This window comes from Cataglyphis hispanica, chromosome 6, assembly GCF_021464435.1.
Source record: "Cataglyphis hispanica isolate Lineage 1 chromosome 6, ULB_Chis1_1.0, whole genome shotgun sequence".
NCBI lineage: Eukaryota > Metazoa > Arthropoda > Insecta > Hymenoptera > Formicidae > Cataglyphis > Cataglyphis hispanica.
This window is the reverse complement of record NC_065959.1, coordinates 6853039-6872633: the sequence shown is the minus strand read 5'-3', so window position 1 is coordinate 6872633 and position 19595 is coordinate 6853039.

The window sequence follows — 19595 nt, the reverse complement described above, 5'->3', positions numbered from 1 at the left end:
ATGGTTACGTTTGGCTGTCAATCATTTGGTAAGTGACACATTTTTAATATTATATATTGATATTCATATATAATCTAATTAAATATATATATTGTGGGTGTGGGTTTAATATTTTATTGTCAGTCTTTTTATAGGTTTTTATTAAATTTTTTTTATAAAACGATAATATAAAAAATATATAAATTTTATTCTATAATAAAAATAAAAATATTATATTATTAATTACATTATTAATTGTATAAATTTTAAAAACAAGAAAAATAGAGGAAAAATTGTTAAAGAAAAACTTATATAATACGACGGTTTATAAATTATGATGCACAAAACGGTGTCAAACATATAAAAAATCTTAAAAAAAAACTTTTCTAGATAAAATTCAGTTACTAATGCATAGAATTTATTAATGCATAGAAACATTAATTTAAACTTTTTATAATTTGTTTTACATTATAATTATCGTCAAAAAAATTTTTTAAGTAATAATTCCTTCAAAATAAAATGTTTATGACAAATACAGCTTTTTTATCAAAACGTTACATTTTTACCGAAAATGATAATATTATTTATGCCGATTTCTCTATAGATAAATAAATATGATAATAATTAATGTAAGAAGTACATCTTTCAAGATCATTATAGTAAACATTAAGTGAAATATTTTACACTTTTATATTTGTTTTATATAAAAAAAATTTTTTTAATTTAATTTTTTTTTTTTTGGTGCTAATATTAATCTCAATAATTTTGAATGAGTTATTAACTGAAAAATTTTTTTCATAAACATGAATTTATAAAGTTTGCATAGTAATAGCTATTATAGGCGGATTACTACAATAGTTCCTAAGTGATTTCAAAGAGAGAAAAGATCATGAATACTGAAAGAAATGACAACTTAAAGATTTAAGAATATAGAGATCTGATAGCATGGTGAAAATATAGTACCTACTTTGTTCTTACTACTACGAGAGATGTAAGTTCTCAGAGAAATTTCAAGATTTTTATAGTACATTTAATATAGATTGAATAAACAATTTCTCAATTGTTATTTTTTTTTATATTTAATGATATCTTGTAATATTAATTTTTATTTGATTAATTTTGAAAAATAAATTTTTTTACTTATATATATTCTACAAAGCAACAGTCACATTAATTTGACATTAAATTGTTAACATTTTTTATAGCTTTCTAGATGGATAGAAAAAAGAGAGAGAGAGAGAGAGAGAGAGAGAGAGAGAGAGAGAGAGAGAGAGAGAGAGAGAATTTTAGAGAATGAAAGCACATATGGAATTAAATTAGTACTAGTATTAATAAACATTTTATCGAAACGCTGACTATAACTATGCCCTTCATGATTGCATAGATTAAATTAGTTTGAGTTTGTAAATAATTAATAATCGAATAACTGAAGCAAATTGGGGGAAAAATAATCATACTAAAGCATTATATACAAATTTATACAGTTTTATTCGTAGATACATTGCTAATAAACTTACTATCGTAAGTATTGAAAGTGTAATGGGCTTACTTTACAATTAACAGTTTTATGGATGAAAAAATTTATAACAAAAAAAAAGATATCATGAATAAAATTGAGTATTGTAATCTCGATTATTTTTGTGTGTATTTAATAAGATTGCATTTTAATATTCAAGGAATTTTTGCTGTATTTATTATCAGGGAATGTAATACTGATATTTTAATTTCTTAGGAAGAATTGGAATGTTAAGCTAAGTATGACAATAAATAGGGATTTTAAGCAAATATATATTAAATATTTATTAAAAATAATTATTGTTACAAATTGATTTTAATTTATTCAAATTTATGTGACAAATGAAGCTAAGTCTTCTAAATCAGTGTTGGTATATAGGTCTTAATGTACGATTGTGTTTAAAATAATCGGTTTAATTGTAAGATGTGTTTAAAATCCCACGAGACATAGTTAGCTTTGCAGACAATTCATTATTAATGATACAATTCTGGGAGTAAATTTGTATTAAAATCGATGCACAAAAGACTTGAGCGCGAAACACTGTTTGCATTTACATGAACTGTATGTTTTTTTATGCAAAATCACGGTATGCTCGTTAAGTGTATTTGAAGAATTATTATACATTCATTACATTGCACTTGTAATGTCGATGTTTGAATATTATGTTTTCAAACAGAAAAATTTCAACACGCACAATGTGTTGAATTATTACACACGAACAATTATAATATAAATATATTTTCATGTTGAAGATAAATATTTGTACGTCAGATAAGTCACTTTTAAAAACAAGCTCTTTTTTTGTATCTTGTAGCAAGATTGCCATTTCTATGCTACATTATTATCGATTGCAATTTCTCATAAGATCTCTCGTCTTATCTTTGAGCTGACTCTTAATTTTTATGTCATCAAAAAGTATGAACTTGCTAGATATACACATTCTTTCTTATCCATGTTCATAAGCGTAGTAAGAAGAATGATGTGGTAGGACATCTAAAAATTGCTGGTTTAGTAGATAATTAATTGATTAAACACGTTTGGCTTCGCGTTTTATAAATGAGAGCAGTCGCATTATTGATAAATCCGGGTTGTTAATCTTTTGTTATACTGGAGCAATCTCATAGCATATACTTTTGCTCTTTAATATTCGTGCTGACTTCTGCTTTTTTACATTATTGCATTCGTTTTAATTCACTGCGCATTTCTTACTGCACAAGTAGTGCATCTCGAACTAGCAGGATGCATACAGTTGTTTAATGAAAAATTTTATCTTAAAATGGTCATAATACTCTTGGGAATATCATTATTTCATTCGAAGTATGTTAGATATCCAATGCACTTCTAAGTTCTTCAAGACATTTTCTCGAGGGTATTAAAGCGAAGCTGACATGATAAAAACAAATAAGAAATTATTTATTCTTATTTTATGATTTATCATTTTGTATATATTAGATGTATTTAACACTTTTTAAGAAATTTAAATTTTGAAGTTAAGTTTGGATCAAAAGGATTATTTGAATCAAAATTGATTTAATACGAAAAAATTTTATTTAAATGATTGCTATATTAGGAAACTCAACGTTTTTATATATACTTGGTAAATTATTTAAACTATTTTTTGAATTTATATGATATTTAAAATTGCATAGTAATTTAGTTTAAAAAATTTTATTACATTAGAAAAAATAAAACAAGAATTTAATTAATGAAATAAATTATTCACTTACTTGCATGTATAAATATAATATAATTTGAATATTAAATATAACAAACTTTATAATTTACTTCATTTATGTATGTGCATCTAATTTATATACGCAAATCTAATAAATAATTGCAAGATTTTTTTATTAATTTGCATTAATCTGCGATTTTTAATCGCATTAAATTTTAATTTTATGGTAGCGCTTAAAGACAAATAAATCGATTTATTTCTCAAGTTATTCTTAGAGATTAAATGTGTTATATTGATATTAAATATTATCACAATATCTTATTAACTTTAAAAGAAAAGATTGTTTGTAATAGGATTTATATAGAATTTGATTAAATGAAATTAATAAAAAACGGATAGAGAGATGGCGTCTATGTTATGAATGGAATGTTTCTAAATGCAATTATTCTGCCACTAAGGCTCTTCGATCGATTTCGGTGATAAGTAATAAAAGGCCGTGCAGGTTTGTTCTCTAAAGTTATTGATAATTAATTTAAGTACTTTACTAATAACCAATAGTTTTAATTACGCGAAGTTCTATGATTGCTAAAAATTTTAATATACATTACACATATATTGACACATAGAATTTTTAAACAATATTTTATCAAATAAAATTATTTTACAAAGAATATTTAAAAGTATTATGCTATCCACTGGTTATTAAGATCAGATATTAAGATCAGCAATTCATTTTTTGAATCAAAAAAAATTGTATAGTGATCTGACTTTCAGAAATACTTATAAAAGAAGCTTAATAAATAAAATATTTGATTTCCATGCCAACTTTTCATGGAATACTCAAAGTTTTGTGGCTAATATAGTGGCCCACTGCCATTTGATTAAAATATATATATATATATATATATATATATATATATATATATATATACATATTAAAAGGCAAATCGCGACAGTCTCGTATTCACATACATTGGAAACGCATTACCTTTATTGCCGCTTTGCGTGGGTAATCTCATCTAGATGATAAAATAAATAAGTAGTTATACAATATCTAAGCAGATGTTGTAACATGGCAGATAAAATAAATTTATATTATAAATAAAAATAACAGCTCATGAACGTGTATATGATATACATGACACAATACATATTTATCGTAAAATCATAATAAAATTTATCATTAATTGAGTCAAAAGGATAATAAAACAGACGATATTGAAGGGAATTTAATGAGAGAGAGAGAGAGAGAGAGAGAGAGAGAGAGAGAGAGAGAGAGAGAGAGAGAGAAGAAAAGAGAGCATAGATAAATGAAGTAATAATAAAAGAAGTCAATATAATTAAATAATTGACACAAAGGAAGGATTTGAGTCTGCTCAAGTGTATACCATCTTTGTGGTAATAGAAATATTGACTTGAGCAACGACGTTATTGTAAAAGAGATATGAAATAAGAAGCTTTACTATGCGTTACAATGCTTTAATAACTCTTTATTTGGTCTATCATAAATCATTATCAGTACGGATTATATACGGATCTTTTTTATATGATTCATGAATTATTAATAACATTTCTCTTCATACTTTCATAAACTAAATCGAAGAGACGAAAGTTATTTCATACCGTTTAAGTTGAAATAAATAAATGCTTATTTATATATTACAAAAATTTAGTTATTTATGTTTAAGGTCTAGTTTATGGTATATAGATTAATTATATCAAGATACGTTTAAAATTAATAAGAGCATATAAAAGATACGAGCATGTCATTGTATAAAAGTTCAATACTATTTTTATATAATTTATTATTTTTTATAATGGCTCATTATAATTATAAGATATGTTCTTAATAATTGTGATAGAGAAAGAAATAATTTCATATTGTGCATACAATATTATATCAAATTTTGAACATAATATTTTAATTTTAAATTATTTGCGTAAATGAATAAGGTAGAAAAGCAGAAAATAAGGTAGGCACACAAGCATTACTTGAGAGAAAAGAAGTTTATAATAAATCTAATTTTACTTTAAGCTTAATAAAATAATTAAAGTCTAAAGAAAAAAAGAAAGAAATTAATTGGACAATCAAAGAAATAAACCTTTAAAATACTGCCAGAAGCAGCAGTATATATATCATATATGTACTAAATATCTGTACATGAAGTTAAAAAGTGTACATTAGAATTATAGGAGAAGATATGTAACTAAAAGCGAAGCCCTAAAATTACAAGCGATTCGTATGGCGAGAGGTAGCAATAAGATATATAATTATATATCAGACGTGATAGAACATCTTTGCAAAACTTTAAATTAAATAAATATTTGAAAGATTTTCTCTCTTTATATAATATTATTAATAAAATAAATGTGATTATAAAAGAACTATCATTATAATAATTGGCTTTTTAGATCATCAGATTTAAAATAGGATATGCGTCATTATTATTATTAAAAAAATAATTATTATTTAATTATAATTTTTATATTAATAATAGAATCTCAAATATATTTTAACATTTGATTATTTATAGTACTGTAGGAAAATCGTGAATTTTTTTTACATCTCATGGTTGTGTTTTTAAAAAAATTTTTACTTTTTTTATAACTGAAATTTTGAACATAACGTGACATATAACGCAATTAAATAATAAATTAATGATTAATTAGACAATGAGTTTTATACAACAAACGTTTCACACGAATTATAATAAAGAATAGAATCATGACTGTACATTTTGATTTTTCCATTTTAATTAACTGTTTATTATTTTGCGCATCTATTAACTTTTGAAGAGAAAATTTAAGATTTAATTGATCGCTATAGGTGTAATTAAAATTTGCAATGCATCGTAATATACATATGTTTACATAATAATTTATACATTGTACTTCTGTATTGATTATTACCTAATATCTTGATATTGAATATTATCTAATTATATTGAATTGAAAATATTTAGTATCAATCTAAAAATTAAATAAAAAAATTTTCTCTTCTTATTTTTTTCTATCAAATAAAATATTGCATATATCTCATATTATGAAGAGCATCAACATGAGATATGTACAAATATACACCTACACACATACACACATAAAATTACTTTTATATACTTATAATTACTTTTATCAAGTAAGTATCTATATGTATGAAAATATTTGATATAAAATACAATTTAGTTATAATAATTTTTTATAATTTTATAAGAAAAAAAGCTTATGAGTTTTATGCAATACTAAGATAATTATGTGCGAAAGTTGGCAAAAATATGAAAACATCTAAGAATTTTTAATTTTTTCTGACTTACATCATTATTTTTCATTCAATAATTTTTTATATTTCTTCAAAGTTAATAGTTAAGAACTGAGATTTAATCGAGAAAAAGTTATTAATGAGATTTGAATTTTTTTGTTACACTGACTTTTAAAAAACTTGTAGATGATTTTTTTATATCAAGTTTTTCAAAAAAAGAGAATCTCTAGTCGGATGATATAATTTATGAATCTGCAGCATACAAATCAGAAATCAATAAGCAGTGAATTTATTGCAAACGTAATTTCCATCGTATCTATACTGAATCATTGACATAGCCTATTCATGTTATATTCACGTATGAAAATCTTGTTTGTTTTTTATAAATATGTTTCAAAATATCTGATGAATTTTAATGTTAACTTTTTATTTCTAGTTAAATAATGTGTGTTTATTAGTTTGCTAAGTGCGCAATTAAAATAATTTATGCATTTTCTACATGTTGAGTATTGATATGAAATTATTGCATGCTTTCTCTCTCTCTCTCTCTCTCTCTTTCTCTCTCTTTGCGGAAAGCTAAAAAAATAATAATTGTTTTATTCATTAACAGTCATGTTTCAATCGATTGAACACATACTTATAAGCATACATATATCGATTATGAGCGCTGTATTCAATATTCTCTTAACACAATTTCAGCGTAACTTTGAAAAGCAGATGCAAATTAGATAAGTTTGAGGTAATACATGCGCGTCGAGTTTCGCCGCATCATATTGTAGTATTATGTAGAAATCATTTCTCTGTTGGTTACATCATTTAGTGACTGTGAATTAATGTATTGTGCGTGACAATTGCTTTTGTCGATAGCAAGTTTAGTAGTAGAGAGAAGAGTTCACTTAAGAGAGAGAAGTTGTATGATATGAATAGATCTATAAACATATGTTATCTATAGTGACTTGCACTAAACTCTTGATATAGTTTATTCTTCTTTCTTCTTTAAAATAAAATTTTAAAATGTATTAGAATTTTCTGCGCAAAATAATAATACAAAATATATATAATATAATATATACAAACAGCTATTTTTTCTAAATGAAAATTTGATAGTACACTAGACTATATATTGTCTTAGTCTACTATTTTATGTACTACTTTTCTTTATTTACTCTTAATAATTGTTAGCTAGTAACTTGTATATATTTCTGTTTCGTTATACTTGTCGAGAACACATTGATCTATGTACTATAAAACTGAATCGTCAGATATTGATTATTTTGATAATACTTCAAATATTTAAAGTAAACCAATTTTATTAAAAAAGTTATATTGTGATAAATGATATATATTTTTTTAAGTTTTTGTAATAACTTGCACACCATATTTTATTTCACTTTATCTGTATTGCGAATTGATAAGACAAAAATTATTTTTTATATAATAAAAAAATTTTTGAAAGAAGAAATGAGGAGATTTTAAGAACGCAGATTTAATCAACAAGAAAATCAAGTATCAACATGGTATTTTATATTTTTCTGTTAGTGTAAAACAACAAGGAAGCAAGGAAAGGAAATAATAAGATTTTTCTTTTAACTTGAATTAACTATCCAAATTTATTCTCATTTTCAATAGTAAGATTTATGTAATATTAAATTATAAATATCTGAATATAAAATTAATGATAAATTTTTTATTTTTCTCTCATTTACTGGTAAATGTGATTCAAGAATAAATTAAAGAAAATTAATTAAATAAAAATGTTATACATGGATATTTATAGACTTTTAATATAAAAACACATTAAAGAGGATAAACATTTCTTTACAATGATATCCATAAAAATACTTTTAAATATATACATATATATATATTTTTTATAAATAATTGCATAGTAATTTGCTATACAATTTTCATTATTTTTATATATAAAATAAAAAATATTTAAAAAAATTTTTTATCTTCGTAATACTTTCAATATCTTATTATTTAAATATATTCAAATTTTATCTTGCAAAATTTGACTTAAAATTAGATTGGCTTAAATTAAAATTATTGCATTATTCAGATACTTTATTTATTAATTAAGCAAATACTTGGCAAATTCCGTGAATGTATCGTTTGATTAAATTCCGATCATAGATGATTATCTTAATATTTTGAAAATCAAGTTGGATTTTTTACTTTTTTTAATTTTACATATTTGCGCAATAATTTTAAAACTTTTTTATATTAATTTGCCTGTAAATTATGAAACTCTCTACTTGCTGATACCGAACTCCGACTAATATTTTATTTATGTCGTGTCTCTACAGTTGCTTTTATTTAAAATGTAACATACTTTTTTCTCGTTTTAGAATTATTTCTCTGAATTCTAATTTTGAAATTTCCGGATTAAAATAAGTCTAACATTATGAAATAAAAGAACATTATGAGTATAGTATTAGTTTTGAAAGCAGTAATTACAAATTTTTATACTTACTCTTTCTGCATAAAAAATATTTCTAACGCAATATATTAGACTTTATACGATTAAACTAAAATATACAGAAATATACAATAAATTATTTAAAATTTTATATATTTATTATGTTTAATTTTAAAAATGTCGCCAGTAAATTTTATATATTTTTATATATTTCTTGTTTATATCTGTTTGAGTTTCTTATTACAATTTTTAATTAAAATATGTTAATTAAAAATGTGAATTGTACGGCCATGCATGTAATTTCGTTATTTTTTTATTCATTCAACAAATGTCAATAAAAGTAATAAGAATTAAATCAATAAAAGAATATTTATTGTATACGTGTATTATGCTAAATTTTCGCAGAATTAATTAAAAATTTGACTGAGAAAAACATTGGTATCTCGATCTCGATGTTTGATTATTTTGCTATGCTCGAAATGTAAAAAGTTTAATTTTTGCGCGCTTAATTGCTCAATAATCAAATTGAGTAATAGTTTAAATATAATAGTTTAACAGACATGTTATTTTAGTAAAAATACATCAAGAATAATTGCTCGTAATTGTGAACTATAGAGAATTGTTCGATTAAAAAAGTTATTGCTTTACTGCATTTAAAATGTTACTAATTTTGCAAATGTTTCTGATATACGTTTGTACGTGTTTAAAAACAATGTGTGACAATCATTTGAGATTATATAATCATGTATTTGCCGTGGTAAAATATAAACATTTTTGAAGAGTTAATTGCGATTACTGACAGTTCTAATATACAAATGTGTGCTGTAATTTGTCGCATTTTTACAAAAATATTACACGCATAGTGTTACTAATTAAATTAATTAAAAAACCTGTAGCCTTTAAATGAAAAAAGTAAGCTCTTGAATAAAAAATGAAAATTTCTTGAATGCAAAATCAAATAAAATTTATCTATATATTATGCAAAAAATATTAATAAATAATTGTCGTTATGTTATAATTTTTACAATCTTTACAATAAATATTTGCTAACTGGATAAGACAATGTATAATATCGAATTTTGAATTGTATAAATGTTTTCACTTGAGAAAAGATATATGGAAATTGCATACAAAATATGTAATAATCGCTTCACTGTTGAATGCAAGATTATCGTTCTTGCACGTTTCTGTGCTTTATTCATGTCATAATGGGATATGTAGAACTTGCTTGAAAGTAAAATATACATACGTATTCTGCATACAGGATACTCATTATCAGTATTTTGTTTCTCTAGAGAACGTAAAATGCTCAAAACTTTGCTTTTTATGATAAAGAGTGATTCATGTATTATTATCAAGGATTAAACAGATTAGCATCAATTAATCGGATTAAATAATAATTAATATACAAATGCATACATATTCGATGTATTATCTTTCTTTAAATAAACACTGTTACGCGTTTTGATAATAAACATAAAAGTTATATTATTCATATAAACTTTTTTATTTCATATTAAGATCAGAAAATTGAATGCTATAAATAATATAAAAGCTTAATCTCGATTAATTATATGGAATTATAGATCATTTATATGGAATTATAGATTATTTAAAAACATCAAGCAATATTTCTTTTTGTATCTCTTTTCCTTGACAGTTTTTTAAATTAGGAATTTATTTTTTTAACAAAAATATCTATAGCTTTTTAGATTTATTTTACACTATTCTAAATTATTTAAAAAAAAAACATCAAAATCTTATTATAAAAATATCATGTTTCAAATTTATCACAGAATACATATAAAAATGATATGTAAAAAATGATTAATTATTTTTTCATGTTAAATTATCTGTTAAAAATTTAAATTGTATTACTAAATTTGTGAAAAAGATTTTTGAAAAATTTTTATGACATTAGACTATATTATTCCGAACTAATATTATTATTTCGGAATATTGTTATTCTGGATTATTCTGACTTTGATTCTTTACTTTTTTTCTTTATGAATCGAGGAAAGATAATAGTTGATAAAAAGTGTTTAATAAATTCATTAAAATATTGACAAATAAGCTAACAAATAAGGTTTAAAGATGTTAAATTGATCGATATTTTCGCACAATTCTAGAATCTTTTGTATTGTAATAACAGTATCAATTTCTCTCATGGATTCAAATAATATAAATTGCAGTATATTTCCTTTATTTTATTAAATAATGTTTGATAAATATTATTTTAAAATATAAAAATAGAGATATTTCCTAGAGAAATAGGAAATAATATTTATTTTTAATTACACAAAATTTCTATTTTTTTATAAATAAAATTTTTGTTTATATATTTGAAAATAGTAGAGCAAAACAATGTCTGCATAACTAAATTGGCAGATTTATTATTTCTGATGTGTGAAAAATGTAATCAAATAAAATAGGTTAAAATATAACTGATTAAAATACTATATATAATAATTCTTCCAGGTAATTAGTTTTTCTTTAAATAGATATTGAATTTATTATTGAGAGTATATCATGACACATAATATTAGATCTCATATTACATGCTCTTATATCGTATGAGTTATTGTGGTTGTAAAGAATTAAAAATACTTTACCATACCAATAATGATAAGGTATTTCGTGCTAAACACAAATAGGAGCTTATTGTATTGTAACTATAAGCAGATAAATTTTCACGTTATTACACTCCTTTAAAAAAATTTTTTTCGTAGGAACTGAGTAGTTAAAAAATAGAAATAAGAAAGCATAAAAAATCTTTGTTTCCTTTTTTATTCTCTCTTTTTTTTACCACCAAAATAATAAAAGAATTTTATATAAATATTTTATATCACTAATATTTTACATATTTTTACAAGAAAAAAATATTTTCTACTTTATATATACACACATATAATAATGTTTATTGTGTTATCTCTGTTTACGTAATGCTACAACGGTTATTTATCTTTTGAGATCTCAGATTCTTGGATTCAAGTGGAGAATCTAAAGAATTATAGATCTCCCGCCTGAAAATAGAAGAAACGTGTCAGGCAATGCAGAAAATATCTCTCAGATATATTTCAGTATGTATAATGCATTATGATAAAAAATCTATAAAGATACATGCAATTTTCTCTTTTTAAATATTTTTCCAAAATTTTATGCTGACAATTTCTAAACATTAACAATAAAAATTCTAAATATCAGTAAAAATATTAAAAGTGGCTATACAGTTACAAAAAAAGTAAAATCTAAATATAATATATGACAAAAAGAATCAATCACGGTTAACATAAGAATTGCGATGCTTTACTATGATGTAAATTACTATTCTCTCACCCATTATCTGCGAAAATAACGTTGCACGATGACACTGCAGTCAGAATTTCTATCGTCGTGTGAACGAAAGCCCGAGGGAAGTTTTATTTTATACTATCCCTTTATACACAATTTTTGCATGCCGATCTGTACCAACATGCGGTGGCCAAGCGTTGCATTTGACATTACATTTTTCATTGAAATGTCACGTACCGCATATACATGTGCCCATTTGCACTAAGTGCAAAAGAGAGGGAAGCTTTTAGAATAAATATTATAAGAATAGTCTAATCACATATACACACTTACACACATTCCGCCAAGAAATGACGTAATGTAAAACGTAAAATTTCCATAGATTTCATGTTGAAATACATAAATTCATATGTGTAATGTGCATATATGTATATCCTTTGTATTAAAAGAGAATATTTTGCGAATGTGCAAATGTGAATATTCATTTAATGGCAGAAAGTGTGTAGAACGCGGTATTTCTGATATATATGCTTCCGTATTTCATGATTTTGACGGCATCGTTTTTGAGGAAAAAAAAAATCTAATTATAATAAAAGAATGATGTTTAAAGATTCAAAAAATCATCAGTTATATTAATATTATATCGATTGTTTTATCTAAAAACTAATATTGCTTGATATTAGATGTTCGTGTAAATTTTCATCGTTCTTGAAAGTTTCTTCATTTAACGTTTACAAAGAAGTAATTTCTGCTAAGAAACTTTGATGATATGGCAGGATATTAAAATACTTGCGGCTTCCTAACACTAAGGTATGTCATTTATGTGCGTGTATACACAGAATTTTTCTAAAATTTTATTTATAATAAAAAATCGTCAATTGTTAATTTTTATATCAATTATTCAAAAATTGAAAATTAAAAAGCAAACTGAATAAAATTAATATAATATCTTATGTATACGTGTGTGTATGTGCCTACAATATATAAATATAAATTATAAAGTATAAGTTTAAAATAAGTAATTAAAAAATATATATTGCATAATGTCATATTTCACTAGCACAATAAATCACTTAAAAAAATGCGAAGTTTTTTATTGTTTTTTCATGATTCGAATCGATTGCTTGAATTGTCTCAAATGCGTCAGTTTGATGGCTTTTCTATTGACAGTTTGATATTTAGCGGTTTAATATGCAGTAAAAATGGTTAATAGAAAAAAATCGAAAATAAAACGAGAAAAATGTAAGAATGGTAAAAGCAAATATATATATAAATATATATATATATATATATATATATATATATTAAAATATAAACAATATAATATCTTAAATCTCAAAGAGATATTATTCGGAAATCTGGCGAGTCTTTCGTTGATTCGTAATTGGCTATTTCGCCGCTTGTTAATCCTATCACGTGTCGCAAATATAATTGGTGTTAGTTTCTGAATACCAAAACTGATGAGTCTCTCAAACTAATATCATGACAGCTATTAACAATTTAATATCAAGTAATTACATATAATTAAAAAATGATTTACATTTGGTGCATTAAGACAAATCGAATGGAGAAATGATTGATTGAAGATAAGTAATGAGAGCGAAATAAAGTGCAAGACAAATATAAAAAAGCAAATTAAAAATAAAAAAAATAGAATAAAATATATTCTACAAGTAAAATAAAATAGAATACATGTTTTGCGAGCAAAAAATGCTTATATACTTTAGTAAGTTGACTTTTATGTCTATGTTTATTGTTATATTGTACTATTTCTCTTAACTCAGAAATATGATAGTAGGGAAAACAAATTTCGTAAAAATAAATTTTAATTTGTACGCATTAATATATGACGTTAATACACAGTAAGATTCGATATTTAGGAGTAACATTCAAGTTAATGCAGCTTCTTCGCAGTTTCCGTTTCGCGGCAATCATTTAGCCTTACCTCTTTCATCGCATCCAATTTGCCGCAAACCAGTTTCCGTCGAGTACACGTGGCCTTGTATTATTGTCGTATGCATTAAACATCTTGTACCTATAGGGAATAGTAAGTAATGCTAAGTAGATAGAAGGAGCAAAACTGTAAATTATTGAGCAAATTCCAAATTTTCATTTGATCTTATAAACGCTTGTAATAATACATTTCAAAACATCAGAAATTCTAATTTTTTAAATAATAAACATGTCATTAATGTTGAGGCAATCTTTTTAAATTATTCTCTCAGATTAATGCTTTTAATTAAAAAGATAATTATATCCCGAATTATTCTTTGTAGTTACATAATTTTAAAATTATGACAATTTCTTGCGACAATATAAAATAAAAAATGATAAATACATCCTTCACAAACAGAAAACAACTAGACGTTGAGATTAGTTTTGTATTAAATAAAAATAAATAAATAAATAATTAAATAAAATGATTGACTTTTTAGGAATTGACATTCTAGTCATTTTTGCATTAGCCATGTTTCATTTAGGAAAGCTTGCATATTACTTTATCCATTGCAAATTAGGTTTTTGCGAAGAAGCAGTTTTGTATTCTACTTTATATGCTAATTTCACTGATGTTACAACATTAAAGCATAGATAGATGTTGTTACATATAGTATGCAATTAGTATGAATATACTTCATAGCAACCACTCGTACATCCGTGAACATGCAAACTTATAAGCAAACATAAACTGCAGCAGCGCCGATATACAATTCGAAACTACCTGCTTGATACGCATTTATTACTGTGGAAAATTTACATAATGTATAGCTCTTTGTATTATGTGTCAACCTGATTGTGACATATTAGCATATTTGATCTACAAAGTTTATTACAATTTGCCATCATAATGCTATCATTATGTTAACATGATAACATTTAACATTTTATTGCGTATTACGTCAATATATATAATAAATGAATATTAGTTAGAAATGTCAGCTGTGATTGATGATTTAAACATATAACATAATTATATATATACACACACTATATAATTCAAAGAAAGTTTAAGATATATAAATAATTGAAAATTCTTTGTAGCTACTGATAATTTTATCAAATTATTTTTATCCTTGTATTATAAAAACTTAAGTTTTTACCTAACACTGTACAAAAAAGAAAGAGATGTTTTTTATTTCTTGTTTTTTACGTACAAATAATCCCTACATGCATGTAAGAATTACGATACATATCATCTTGCATATGTAAAGCTTTATCGCGTAAGCCGGCAATAGATCCGACATATATAGGAGAAACAGATTGGTATGCATTCGAATCTCTCACATGAGCTTACACACTACACAGTAAACAAAATAGCAAACGAGAATAGCTTCATTCGGCATTAAATGAGCGAGGTAGGAATTATATGTTATACGTACAAGATGCTCCACTAGATGTGTTTTTTAATTAGAAATTTTTAAATTAATTAATATTCAATTTTCTCTTATTATAAATTTAATATACAAATTTAATAAAGAGCTAAAATGTGTCAACATATAATAGAAATCTTTTATCGTAACTTTCTAATTCATAACATTAAATAACATTCAAATCTTAATAAAATTTAACTAAAATAAAATTGATATAAAAGTTAGAAAAAAATTGTTATTTATCCCACTAATAATTTGTAAAATATTTATTTCTAAAAGAAAAAATTAGTATTAAATTTATCAAATCTTTTCCCTGGAAGGGGAGATTAGGGGAAGATAAAAAAAACACAAAAAAGATAAACCATAAATTAATAAGATTTTGTATAATTAATTGTAAAACACAGCAAAAAAGAAACTTTACGGTTTTTGCGAATATAAGAATCTTATGAATCTCATAGTTAGTCTGAAAGTCGGTCAATTAGACACACTGCTAATTTTATATGAAGAGAGAGTGGCAGACAAAAAACTCTTTAGGCCTACAAATGCGGTGTAAATCACCGAGTGCTATTCGAAATTTTTTAAAATAAATTCGTGAATTTTTTGGCTTTGCCACAGAATTTTAGCAGCGTAAAAAGATATTTTCTCATTGTAATTTAATTCGATATTTCAGGCGATGCAGACATAAGAGCAGAACATCAATCAGTAACTTAGCGATGTTGAATATTATCTCAGTACAGAAGAGTATCACGTATCTAAGTAATTTAATGCTTTTCTTCGATACGCGAACGTGAACGCGAGTTAAGTGAAATTCAAACTCGCATTTTGCCACGATCAGAAACGATACGTGACAAAAGTGAAGAATTGATTAATTCGCTCGATATATAAAGAATGCCCAATCGACTTTTAAAAGCTATTGCTGACTGCAATTTGTAAAAGAGTAATTTTCTACTTTAACAAAACGCTTTTCAATCGACTTTAAACTTTTGCTTTTCTTATTCCTTCTTCCATTTAATTTTTGCCTTATGTAACGCATTTCAACATTTCTCCGAACTGTGAATATGTCTTTAATATTTTAGAAGTTGCTACCTGTAAATAACATAAAGAAAAATGTGAAGTTAAGATCTCAAGAATGCTTTTGATTGTGGTACGAAAACATTTCAGTCTCGTACGATGTATACTACTTGTTTTTCATGAAATGAATGTTGCAAAACGTCATTATAGATACAATTTTTCCGTTAATATTGCATGGCAGCTCAATTTTTTTTTATTACAAAATTTTCTCTCTTGGAAGTTTTTAAGAATACCTTTTGAAGAGTAGAAACTTGTTGTATTGAATAAAAGTAATATCATTATTTTCACGTTGTAGGCAAAGTATGACTATGAGAAAGAAGTAAAGAACTGATTAAATCACAGTACATCGATAAAAACGTGATCAACTTTTGAAAAAGCCAGTGCCGTTTCCACAATTTATAAGAAAGCATCTTATTATTTTCGTCAATTACATCTGAATTTACTTCAGAATATTTCTTTAAATCGTTTCTTCTTTATGTATGCAACGTTTTAATGTTGTAAACTAAATATTTCTTTGAGGTCTCGAAAAGTGCTGCCTGAGGATATGAACAAACTCATAAAAAGAAATGTAAGACCAAGGTCTTTATAAGCACCTCTTTGTGATAAAAAAAGAATCTGGCATATTATTACTATTCTTTTAATAATTTGACATTGTTATATGCAGCAAGAGAAAATGTTATTACAATTTTTTACTTTAATTTATATTAACATTTTTCTTCTCGATCCTTTGCCTCTTGACAGAGGGTGGTCACTCTTCAACAATATTAATATTATTTACGTATTTTTTGACGAAAGATTTTGTTTTATATTGCTTGTATATAACAAATTTGTATAATTTATATTTCTTAAAGATAACATAAAAACTGCTTAATTTTTTCAATATTTTTTAATTTTTTAATTAATTAAAAAACAAATAAATAAAAAATAAAAAATAATAATAATAATATATAATAAGAAATATAATGTAATATAATATAACATGATAAGCAAAGTCTCATTAAAAAATCATATTACAGAATAATTGAGAAAGATTAATTAGCTATATAAATTAATGTTAATATAATCACCACTGAAGTTTGTGTGTGATACACGTCTAGTGCTATAATACCTTTTAGTATACATTATATGTCTACATCAAGAGAAATTAGAATTTGTGTATATAAATGTCATCATGTGCTTTACAAAATATGAAAAATGGGTTTGCGTTGATTAGGTTGGTTGTGTTTCTCCATTGTGGTGCTATTTCATGCATCATATTTCTCGAGTACAGTGTTAAAACGTTGTTATTTACCGCTCTCACACTAACTTTTTTTGCAACACGTTCGCAATAAGCTAATGTTTGCAAAGCAAAAACTATTGCGTGATCAAAATGGGCGATCATTACCAAGATCATAATCGAGGAAGCTGTTTTATATGACTACGTGAAATGATGAATATCACATCACAGAATGCAAAGCGAGTAAATTTTTTAAACTCAAAAAGTTTATTAGCTTAGGAAAAAAGATATAAATTTATTTTCATGTTACAAATTGAAGGCAAATACCAGCGAGGCGCACACCAGCAAGCAATATTAAAGCTTCAGATTGAAAACGGAAAACATAGTAAGTGCTATGTTATATAAACACGCAGATTTATTTGTAAAATACAGTTGTGTGGAAAAAGTAAATATTTATTAGAAAAATTATATATATTCTCCGATTTTATTTCAAGTATTTTATAATCACTTTTAAATGATTTAAATCAGGAATCAAGATATAAATTATAAGTTAAAAAGGTATAAAATACAATTGAAAATATGAAATATTATTATTACAAAAACATAGTTCTTGGGGTGTAATATTTATGAAACTTATTTATAAAATTATTTTTCTTTTTCAAAGTTAGTTTTTATATTACTTTCAAGAGCATTCCTTCCCCTTTAAAAAGTAGACGTGTAGCATTTGTAAAATCGATGTCTCCGATTAAGAGTCGACTAATTTTATGTGAAATTCTGTTTTGGTATTCATAATAAATATATCATTTTATTTATGTTTTATTCCGCGTCTGTATTTGACGATAGAGACTAAAAACAAACTCACATTGTTGAATTTTGTGTTTGTGAATTCTTGATTGTGTTAAAGAAATAATATATGCACGTCTACTAAAAGGAATCAACTAAGTTTAGGTAAAAGCAGATAAAATATCTTTGACTTTATATCATGTTTTAGAAGATAAAAATATAGCAACAGATAATTACATCATACTCAATTTTCATTAAAATATCTGACATTTTTGACGAATAAAAAAAAATATTGAAAGTAAAATATATACTAAAATATTATTATTGTTTAGGTAAATTTTAAATAATTTTTTTCAAATAGATATTGCTATGCTTAGTTATGAGAATTGATATTTAATATTATAAAAAATAATATAACAAGTAAATTTTGTTTAAGAAAATATCACATTATTGCGTTTTATAAAATAAAAAAAATAAAAATGTATAATTAAAAATGTTATTGTTAAGTTTGTATATGCTATAAAATAAGATAAAGTAAAATTATCAATAAATATATTAAAAATATAATAAAAATAGATTACAAGAAAAAAAAAATTATTATATAAAATAATATTGTATAAATATATAGAAATATGTAATATATTTAATAAGACAAAAAACTAGAGAATATGTGTATTATATATACATATTAGATATTGAGCATGGATCGCGAATGTAAGAAATGCTCTGAATTATTCAAGGAATCTTGCTGCATGGAACGTGAACACATATTTGTGATCATCCTGTCTATAGATTGGAACTATCTGTGTCTCCTTTCGTGCAGACAGAAATCCTTTGTTCTGTGCGCTTACACGATCGTTCATTTAGCAGTTAACTATCATTCATTTGCAATCTGCCATATGTCAGTCATGTCAGTGATCAGGCTTTACTTGCACATTACTTACGCATTGCTGGTGCTTAAATGTTATCGGTTAAACATGCTTCCCAGCAGCACAAACAGCTGCCACACCTGCAAGAA